A 12,109-nucleotide genomic window follows, 5' to 3' on the forward strand; every position below is an offset into this window, starting at 1 on the left:
GGTGCAGATATTGTAACACACTAGCTTTAATTGGTGCAGATAATGTAACACACCAGCTTTAATTGGTGTAGATAATGTAAGAAGCAGGCTTTAATTGGTCTAGATAATGTAACACACCAGCTTTAATTGCTGTAGATAATATCACCCACCTGCTGTAATTGGTTGTGCTAATGCAATGCACCAGCTTTAATTGTGTAGACAATGTAACACACCAGCTTTAATTGATGTAGATAACGTAACACAGCAGCTTTAATTGGTGCAGATAATGTGATGCGCCAGCTTTAATTGGTGTAGGTACTGTAACAAACCAGCTTTAATTGGTGCAGATAATGTAACACACCAGCTTTAAATAGTGTAGATAATGTAACAGACCAGCTTTAATTTGTGTAGATAATGTAACACACCAGCTTTAATTTGTGTAAACAATGAAACACGCCAGCCAAAATTGCTCAAGATATTGAAACACACCAGTATCAGTTGGTCTAGATAAGGTTAAACAACAAATTAAATTGATGTAGATAATGTAACATACCAGCTTTAATTTGTGTAGATAATGTAACACACCAGCTTTAATTTGTGTAAACAATGAAACACGCCAGCCAAAATTGCTCAAGATATTGAAACACACCAGTATCAGTTGGTCTAGATAAGGTTAAACAACAAATTAAATTGATGTAGATAATGTAACATACCAGCTTTAATTGATGTAGATAACGTAACACAGCAGCTTTAATTGGTGTAGATAATGTAACAGACCAGCTTGAAATAGTGTAGATAATGTAACACAACACCTTTCATCTGTGTAGATATTTTAACACACCACCAGCTTTAATTGGTGCAGATAATGTAATGCGCCAGCTTTAATTGGTGTAGGTAATGTAACATACCCGCTTTAATTTGTGTAGATAATGTAACAAAACAGCTTTAATTGGTGTGGATAATATAACACACCTGCTTTAATTGGTGGTGTTAATGTCATGCAGCAGCTTTAATTGATGTAGATAATATAACACATCAGCTTTAATTGATCTTGTTAATGAACATACCAGCGTTCATTCATGCAGAGAATGTAACACACCAGCTTTAATTGAAGTAGATATTGTTCCACACCAGCTTCAATTGATGTAGATCATGTAAAACACCAGCTTTAATTGGTGCAGATATTGTAACACACCAGCTTTAATAGAAATAGATCATGTAACACACCAGTTGTAATGTGTATGAATAATGTAACATAACAGCTTTAAATGGTGTAGATAATGTAACACACCAGCTTCAATTGATGTAGATAATGTAACACACCTGCTTTATTTATGTAGATAATGTAACACACCAGCTTTAATTGGTGTAGATAATGTAAGACACCAGCTTCAATTAGTCTAGATATGGTCAAAAAACAACTTTAATTGATGTAGATAATGTAACACACCAGCTTTAATTGGTCTAGATAATGTAACACACCAGCTTTAAATGGTGTAGATAATGTAACAGACCAACTTTAATTGGTGTAGATAATGTAACAAACCAGCTTTAATTGGTGTGGATAATATAACACACCTACTTTAATTGGTGGTGTTAATGTCATGCAGCAGCTTTAATTGATGTAGATAATATAAAACCCCAGCTTTAATTGCTGTTGTTAATGTACATACCAGCGTACATTCATGCAGAAAATGTAACACACCAGCTTTAATTGATGTAGATCATGTAACATACCAGCTTTAATTGGTGTAGATAGTATAACACACCAAATTTAATTGATGTAGGAAATCTAACACACCAGCTTTAATTGAAGTAGATCATGTAACACACCAGTTGTAATGTGTATAGATAATATAACACACCAGCTTTAATTGGTGTAGATAGTACAACACAACAAATTTATTTGATGTAGATAATGTAACACACCAGCTATAAATGGTGTAGATAATGTAACACACCAGCATTAATAGGTGGTGCTAATGTAATGCAGCAGCTTTAATTGATGTAGATAATGTAACAAGGCAGCTTTAACTGGTGTAGATAATGTAACATATCAGCTTTAATTGGTGCAGATATTGTAACACACTAGCTTTAATTGGTGCAGATAATGTAACACACCAGCTTTAATTGGTGTAGATAATGTAAGAAGCAGGCTTTAATTGGTCTAGAAAATGTAACAGACTAGCTTTAATTGGTGAAGATAATGTAACGCACCAATCTGTAATTGGTGTAGATAATGTAACACACCACCTTTCATTTGTGTAGATAATGTAACACACCACCAGCTTTAATTGGTGCAGATAATGTAATGCACCAGCTTTAATTGGTGCAGGTAATGTAACAAACCAGCTTTAATTGGTGTAGATAATGTAACAAACCAGCTTTAATTGGTGTAGATAGTATAACACACCAAATTTAATTGATGTAGGAAATCTAACACACCAGCTTTAATTGAAGTAGATCATGTAACACACCAGTTGTAATGTGTATAGATAATATAACACACCAGCTTTAATTGGTGTAGATAGTACAACACAACAAATTGATTTGATGTAGATAATGCAACACACCAGCTATAAATGGTGTAGATAATGTAACACACCAGCTTTAATTGGTGCAGATAATGTAACACAGCTGCTTTGTTGGTGCAGATAATGCAACACACCAGCTTTAATTGGTGCAGATAATGTAACAGACCAGCTGTAATTGGTGTAGATAATGTAACACACCAGCTTTAATTGGTGTAGATAATGTAAGATACAGGCTTTAATTGGTCTAGATAATGTAACACACCAGCTTTAATAGTGTAGATAATGTAACACACCAGCTTTAATTTGTGTAGAGACTGTAACACACCAGCTTCAATTAGTCTAGATAAGGTCCAACAACAACTTTAATTAATGTAGATAATATTACACACCAGCTTTAATTGCTGTAGATAATATCACCCACCTGCTGTAATTGGTTGTGCTAATGCAATGCACAAGCTTTAATTGTGTAGACAATGTAACAAACCAGCTTTAATTGGTGTAGATAATGTAACACAGCAGTTTTAATTGGTGTAGTTAATGTAACACATGAGCTTTAATTGGTGTAGTTAATGTAAGACACCAGCTTCAAATAGTGTAGATAATGTAACACACCAGCTTTAATTTCTGTAGATAGTTTAACACACCAGCTTTAATTGCTGAAGATAGTGAAACACATCAGCTTCAATTGGTCAAGATAAGGTCAAATAACAACTTTAATTGGTGTGGATAATATAACACACCTGCTTTAACTGGTGGTGTTAATGTAATGCAGCAGCTTTAATTGATGTAGATAATAGAACACACCAGCTTTAATTGATGTTGTTAATGTACATACCAGTGTTCATTCATGCAGAGAATGCAACACACCAGCTTTAATTGGTGCAGATAATGTAACGCACCAGTTTTAATTGATGTAGATAACATAACACACCAGCATTAATTGGTGTAGATAGTGTAACACACTAGATTTAATTGATGTAGATAATGTAACATACCATCTTTAATTGATGAAGATAATGTAATACAGCAATTTTAATTGGTGTACATAATGTAACAAACCATCTATAATTGGTGCAGTTAATGTAACACACCAGCTTTAATTAGTGTAGATAATGTAACACACAGGCTTTAATTGGTGTAGATAATGTAGCACACCAGCTTTAATTGATCTAGATAATGTAACACACCAGCTTTAAATGATCTAGATAATGTAACACACAAGCCTTAATTTATGTAGATAACGTAAAATCCCTGCTTCAATTGGTCTAGATTAGGTCAAACAGCAACTTTAATTAACGTAGATAAAGTAACACACCAGCTTTAAATGGTGCAGATAATGTAACACACCAGCTTTAATTGATCTAGATAATGTAACACACAAGCCTTAATTGATGTAGATAACGTAACACCCCTGCTTCAATTGGTCTAGATTAGGTCAAACAACAACTTTAGTTAATGTAGATAAAGTAACACACCAGCTTTAAATGGCGCAGATAATGTAACACACCAGCTTTAATTGATGTGGATAATGTAAAGCACCAGCTTTAATTGCTGTAGATAATGTCACAAACCAGATTTAGATAGTGTAGGTTATGTAACACACCAGCTTTAATTTGTGTAAATAATGTAACACACCGGCTTTAATTGCTGAAGATAGTGAAACACACCAGCTTCAATTGGTCTCGATAAGGTCAAACAACAACTTTAATTGATGGAGATAATGTAACACACCAGCTTTAAATGGTGCTGATAATGTAACACACCAGCTTTAATTGCTGAAGATAGTGAAACACACCAGCTTTAGTTGGTCAAGATAAGGTCAAACAACAACTTTAATTGATGGAGATAATGTAACACACCAGCTTTAAATGGTGCAGATAATGTAATACACCAGCTTTAAATGGTGCAGATAATGTAACACACCAGCTTGAATTGATGTAGATAACGTAACACACCAGCTTTAATTGGTGTAGATAATGTAAAAGACCAGCTTTAAGTAGTTTCGATAATGTAACACACCAGCTTTAATTTGTGTAGATAATCTAACACACCAGCTTAAATTGCTGAAGATAGTGAAACACACAAGCTTCAATTGGTCTATATCAGGTCAAACAACAACTTTAATTGATGTAGATAATGTAACACACCAGCTTTAATTGCTGTAGATAATATCACCCACCAGCATTAATTGGTGGTGCTAATGTATTGCAGCAGCTTTAATTGCTTTAGATAATGTAAAAAGGCAGCTTCAAATGGTGTAGATAATGTAACACACCAGCTTTAATTGATGTAGATAATGAGACACACCTGTTTGAATTGATGTAAATAATGTAACACAGCAATTTTAATTGGCGTACGTAATGTAACAAACCATCTATAATTGGTGCAGTTAATGTAACACACCAGCATTAATTAGTGTAGATAATGTAACACACAGACTTTAATTTATGAAGATAATGAAACACACCAGCTTGAACTGGTTTACATAGGGTCAAACAGCAACTTTAATTGATGTAGAAATGTAACACACCACCTTTAAGTGCTGCACATAATGTAACACACCAGTTTTAATTGGTGGAGATAATGTAACAAATAGGCATAAATTGGTGTAGATAATATAACACACCAGCTTTAATTGATGTAGATAATGTAACATACCATCTTTAATTGAAGTAGATAATATAACAAAACAGCTTTAATTGATGTAGATAATGTAACATACCATCTTTAATTGATGTAGGTAATGTAATAAACCAGCTTTAATTGGAGTAGATAATGTAACAAACCAGCTTTAATTGGAGTAGATAATGTAACAAACCAGCTTTAATTTGTGTAGATAATGTAACACACCAGCTTTAATTGCTGAAGATTGAGAAATACACCAGCTTCAATTGGTCTAGATAAGGTCAAACAACAACTTTAATTGATGTAGATAATGTAAAACACCACCTTTAAATAGTGCAGATAATGTAACACACCAGCTTTAATTGATGTAGATAATGTAACACACCAGCTTTAATTGGTGTAGATAATGTAAAAAAAAACCATCTATAATTGGTGCAGTTAATGTCACACACCAGCTTTAATTGGTGTAGATAATGTAATACAGCAATTTTAATTGGTGTAGATAATTTAAAAAAAACATCTATAATTGGTGCAGTTAATGTCACACACCAGCTTTAATTATTGTAGATAATGTAACACAACAGCTTTAACTGATGTAGTTAACGTAACGCACCAGCTTTAATTGCTTTAGATAATGTAACAGACCAGCTTTAAATAGTGTAGATAATGTAACACACCAGTTTTAATTTGTGTAGATAATGTAACACACCAGCTTAAATTGCTGAAGATAGTGAAACACACCAGCTTCAATTGGTCTAGATAAGGTCAAACAACAACTTTAATTGATGGAGATAATGTAACACACCAGCTTTAAATGGTGCAGATAATGTAACACACCAGCTTGAATTGACGTAGATAATATCACCCACCAGTTTTATGTGGTGCTGCTAATGTAATGCAGCAGCTTTAATTGGGTTGGATAATGTAACACAGCAGCTTTAATTGGTGTGGATAATGTAAAAAGGCACCTTTAAATGGAGTAGATAATGTAAGACACAGGCTTTAATTAGTCTAGATAATGTAACACACCAGCTTTAATGGATGTAGATAATGTAACACAGCAATTTTAATTGGTGTACATAATGTAACAAACCATCTATAATTGGTGCAGTTAATGTAACACACCAGCTTTAATTAGTGTAGATAATGTAACACACCAGCTTCAATTGGTCTAGATTAGGTCAAACAACAACTTTGATTGATGTAGATAATGTAACACAGCAGCTTTAATTTGTGTACATAATGTAACACAATAGCTTTAATTGCTGAAATAGTGAAACACACCAGCTTCAATTGGTCTAGATTAGGTCAAACAACAACTTTAATTGATGGAGATAATGTAACACACCAGCTTTAATTGGCTTAGATGATGTAACAGACCAGCTTTAATTTGTGTAGATAATGTAACACACCAGCTTTAATTTGTGTAGATAATGTAACACACCAGCTTCAATTTGTCTAGATAAGGTCAAACAACAACTTAAATTCATGTAGATAATGTAACACACCAGCTTTAATTGCTGTAGATAATATCACCCACCAGTTGTAATTGGTGGTGCTAATGTAATGCAGCAGCTTTATTTGGTTTGGATAATGTAACACAGCAGCTTTAATTGGTGTAGATAATGTAAAAAGGCACCTTTAAATGAAATAGATAATGTAAGACACAGGCTTTAATTGGTCTAGATAATGTAACACACCAGCTTTAATTGGTGTAGTTAGTGTAACACACCAGCTTTAATTGATGTAGAAAATGTAACATACCATCTTTAATTGATGTAGATAATGTAACACAGCAATTTTAATTGGTGTACATAATGTAACAAACCATCTATAATTGGTGCAGTTAATGTAACACGCCAGCTTTAATTAGTGTAGATAATGTAACACACAGGCTTTAATTGCTGAAGATAATGAAACACACCAGCTTTAATTGGTTTGCATAGGGTCAAACAACAACTTTAATTGATGTAGAAATGTAACACACCACCTTTAAATGCCGCACATAATGTAACACACCTGCTTTAATTGGTGTAGATAATGTAACAAACCAGCTTTAATTGATGTAGATGACGTAACACCCCTGCTTCAATTGGTCTAGATTAGGTCAAACAACAACTTTAATTAATGTAGATAAAGTAACACACCAGCTTTAAATGGTGCAGATAATGTAACACACCAGCTTTAATTGATGTAGATAACGTAACAAACCAGCTTTAATTGGTGTTGTTAATGTAACACACCATTGGTGTACATAATGTCACAAACCAGCTTTAAATAGTGTAGGTTATGTAACACACCAGCTTTAATTTGTGTAAATAATGTAACACACTGGCTTTAATTGCTGAAGATAGTGAAAGACACCAGCTTCAATTGGTCTCAATAAGGTGAAACAACAACTTTAATTGATGTAGATAATGTAACAAACCAGCTTTAATTGGTGTAGATAATCAAACACACCAGCTTTAATTGATGTAGATAATGTAACACAGCAATTTTAATTCGTGTAGATAATGAAACAAACCATCTATAATTGGTGTAGTTAATGTAACACACCAGCTTTAATTGCTGTAGATAATATCACCCACCAGCTTTAATTGGTTCTGCTAATGTATTGCACCAGCTTTAATTGGTTTGGATAATGTAACACAGTAGCTTTAATTGGTATAGATAATGTAAAAAGGCAGCTTTAAATGGTGTAGATAATGTAAGAAACAGGCTTTAACTGGTCTAGATAATGTAACACTAGCTTTAATTGGTGTAGATAATGTAACACAGCAATTTTAATTGGTGTAGATAATGTAAAAAAACATCTATAATTGATGCAGTTAATGTCACACACCAGCTTTAATTAGTGTAGCTAATTAGTGTAACATACCACCTTTAATTGCTGAAGATAGTGAAACACACCAGCTTCAATTGGTCTAGATAAGGTCAAACAACAACTTTAATTGATGTAGGTAATGTAAAACACCACCTTTAAATGGTGCAGATAATGTAACACACCAGCTTTAATTGATGTAGATAATGTAACACACCAGCTTTAATTAATGTAGATAATGTAACAGACCTGCTTTAAATAGTGTAGATAATGTAACACACCAGCTTTAATTGCTGTAGATAATGTAACACACCAGCTTTAATTGCTGTAGATAATGTAACACAACTCCTTTAATTGATGGAGATAATGTACCACACCAGCTTCAATTGGTCTAGATTAGGTCAAACAACAACTTTAATTGATGCAGATAATGTAACACACCAGCTTTAAATGGTGCAGATAATGTAACACACCAGCTTTAATTGCTGTAGATTATATCACCCACCAGCTTTAATTGGTGGTGCTAATGTAATGCAGCAGCTTTAATTGGTTCGGATAATGTAACACAGCAGCTTTAAATGGTTTGGATCATGTAAAAAGGCAGCATTAAATGGTGTAGATAAAGTAAGACACAGGCTTTAATTGGTCTAGATAATGTAACACCCCAGCTTTAACTGATGTAGATAATGTAACATAGCAATTTTAATTGGTGTAGATAATGTAACAAACCATCTATAATTGGTGTATATAATGTAACACACCAGCTTTAATTGGTGTAGATAATGTAACACACCAGCTTTAGTAGATTATATCACCCACCAGTTTTAATTGGTGGCGCTAATGTAATGCAGCAGCTTTAATTGGTTTGGATAATGTAACACAGGAGCTTTAAATGGTGTAGATCATGTAAAAAGGCAGCATTAAATGGTGTAGATAAAGTAAGACACAGGCTTTAATTGGTCTAGATAATGTAACACACCAGCTTTAATTGGTCTAGATAATGTAACACACCAGCTTTAATTGATGTAGATAATGTAACTGGTGTATATCATGTAACACCCAGCTTGAATTGGTGTAGGTAAGGTAACACACCAGTTTTATTGATGTAGATACTGTAACACAACAGCTTTAATTGGTGTACAGAATGTAACACAGAAGCTTTAATAAGTGAAGATAATGCAGCAAACCACCATAATTGCTGTAGGTAATGTAACAAACCAGCCTTAATTGGCCTAGATAATGCAACACATCAGCTTAAGTTGGTGTAGATAATGTAAGACAGCAGCTTTAATATGTGAGGATAATGCAACACACCAGCTTTATTTGGTGTAGGTATTGTAACACACCAGCTTTAATTGCTGTAGATAATGTAACACACCAGCTTTAATTGGTGTAGATAATGTAACTGGTGTATAGCATGTAACACCCAGCTTGAATTGGTGTAGGTAAGGTAACACACCAGTTTTATTGATGTAGATACTGTAACACAACAGCTTTAATTGGTGTACAGAATGTAACACAGAAGCTTTAATAAGTGAAGATAATGCAGCAAACCACCATAATTGCTGTAGGTAATGTAACAAACCAGCTTTAATTGGCCTAGATAATGCAACACATCAGCTTAAGTTGGTGTAGATAATGTAAGACAGCAGCTTTAATATGTGAGGATAATGCAACACACCAGCTTTATTTGGTGTAGGTATTGTAACACACTAGCTTTAATTGCTGTAGATAATGTAACACACCAGCTTTAATTGGTGTAGATAATGTAACACACCAGCTTTAATTGGTGTACATAATGTAACAATTGCGCTTTAATAGGTGTAGATAATGTAACACACCAGCTTTAATTGGTGTAGATAATGTAACACACCAGCTTTAATTGGTGAACATAATGTAACAATTGCGCTTTAATAGGTGTAGATAATGGAACACACCAGCTTTAGTTGGTGTAGATAATGTAAGTCAGCAGCTTTAATATTTGAGGATAATGTAATACACCAGCTTTGATTGGCGTGGATAATGAAACACAGCAACTGTAAATGGTGTAGATAATGTAACGGAACAGCTTTCTTTGGTGTAGATACTGTAACACATAAGCTTTAATTGGTGTAGATAATGTAACGGGAACAGCTTTAATATGTGAGGATAATGGAGGACACCAGCTTTAATTGGTTTTGATAATTTAACCCAGCAGCTTTAATTGATGTAGATAATGTAACAATCGCGCTTTAATTGGTGTAAATAATGTAACATACCAGCTTTAATCGGTGTAGATAATGTAACACACTAACTTTAAGTGGTGTAGAAAGGAAAAACACAGCAGGTTTAATTGGTGTAGATAACGTAACACATCAGCTATAATTGGTGTAGATAATGTAACACAACAGTTTTAAGTGGTTTAGATAATGTAGTACAGTAGCATTAATTGCTGCAAATCATGTAACACACCAGATTTAATTGGTGTAGAAAATGTAACACAGCATTTTTAATTGCTGTAAATAATATAACAAACCAGCTTCAACTGGTGAAGATAATATAACATGAGCTTCAATTGCTGCAGATAATGTAACACACCGGCTTTAATTGATGTAGATAGTGTAAAACACAAAATTGATTGGTGTAGATATTGTAACATACCAGTTGTAATTGGTGCGGAGAATTTTTACACAGCAGCTTTAATTGGTCTGGATAAAGTAACAAACCGGCTTTAATTGGTGTAGACAATGTAACACAATAGCTTTAATGGCTATGGATAGTGTAACACTGTTGCTTTACTAGATGAAGATACTGTAACAAACCAGCATTAGTTGTTGTAGATAATGTAACATACCAGCTTTAATTGTTGTAGATAATGTAAAACACAAGCTTTAAGTGGTATAGATAATGTTACACAGCATCTTAAAATGGTGTAGATAATGCAACACACGTTCTTTAATTGGTGTAGATAATGTAACACACCAGCTTTGATTGATGGAGATAGTGTAACATACCAGCTTTATTTGCTGAAGATAACGAAACACACCAGCTTGAATTGGTTTATATAGGGTCAAACAACAACTTTAATTGATGTAGAAATGTAACACACCACCTTTAAGTGCTGCACATTAATGTAACACACCAGCTTTAATTGGTGTAGATAATGTAACACACCAGCTTTAATTGATCTAGATAATGTAACACACAAGCCTTAATTGATGTAGATAACGTAACACCCCTGCTTCAATTGGTCTAGATTAGGTCAAACAACAACTTTAATTAATGTAGATAAAGTAACACACCAGCTTTAAACGGTGTAGATAATGTAACACACCAGCTTTAATTGATGTAGATAACATAACACACCATCTTGAACTGGTGTAGATAATGTAACACACCAGCTTGAATTGATGTAGATAACGTAACACACCAGCTTTAATTGGTGTAGATAATGTAAAAGACCAGCTTTAAATAGTTTAGATAATGTAACACACCAGCTTTAATTGGTGTAGATAATGTAAAAGACCAGCTTTAAATAGTTTAGATAATGTAACACACCAGCTTTAATTTGTGTAGATAATGTAACACACCAGCTTTAATTGCTGAAGATAGTGAAACACACCAGCTTCAATTGGTCTAGATAAGGTCAAACAACAACTTTAATTGATGTAGATAATGTTACACACCAGCTTTAATTGCTGTAGAGAATATCACCCACCAGCTTTAATTTATGGTGCTAATGTAACCCAGCAGCTTTAATTGGTTTGGATAATGTAACACACCAGCTTTAATTGATGTAGATAATGCAACACACCATCTTTAATTGATGTAAATAATGTAACACAGCAATTTTAATTGGTGCAGATAATGTAACACACCAGCTTTAATTGATCTAGATAACGTAACACGGCAGCTTTAATTGGTTTGGATAATGTAACACACCAGCTTTAATTGATGCAGATAGTGTAACACACTAGCTTTAATCGGTGTATTTAATGTAACACAGCAGCTTTAATTGGGCTAGATAATATAACACAGCAGCTTTAATTGGTGTAGATAATGTAACACACCAGCTTTAATAGGTTTATTTAACGTAAGACACCAGCTTTAATTGGTCCAGATAATGTAACACAGCAGCTTTAATTGGTGTAGATAATGTAACGGAACAGCT

This window comes from Carcharodon carcharias, chromosome 25 (assembly GCF_017639515.1).
Source record: "Carcharodon carcharias isolate sCarCar2 chromosome 25, sCarCar2.pri, whole genome shotgun sequence".
Classification (NCBI taxonomy): domain Eukaryota; kingdom Metazoa; phylum Chordata; class Chondrichthyes; order Lamniformes; family Lamnidae; genus Carcharodon; species Carcharodon carcharias.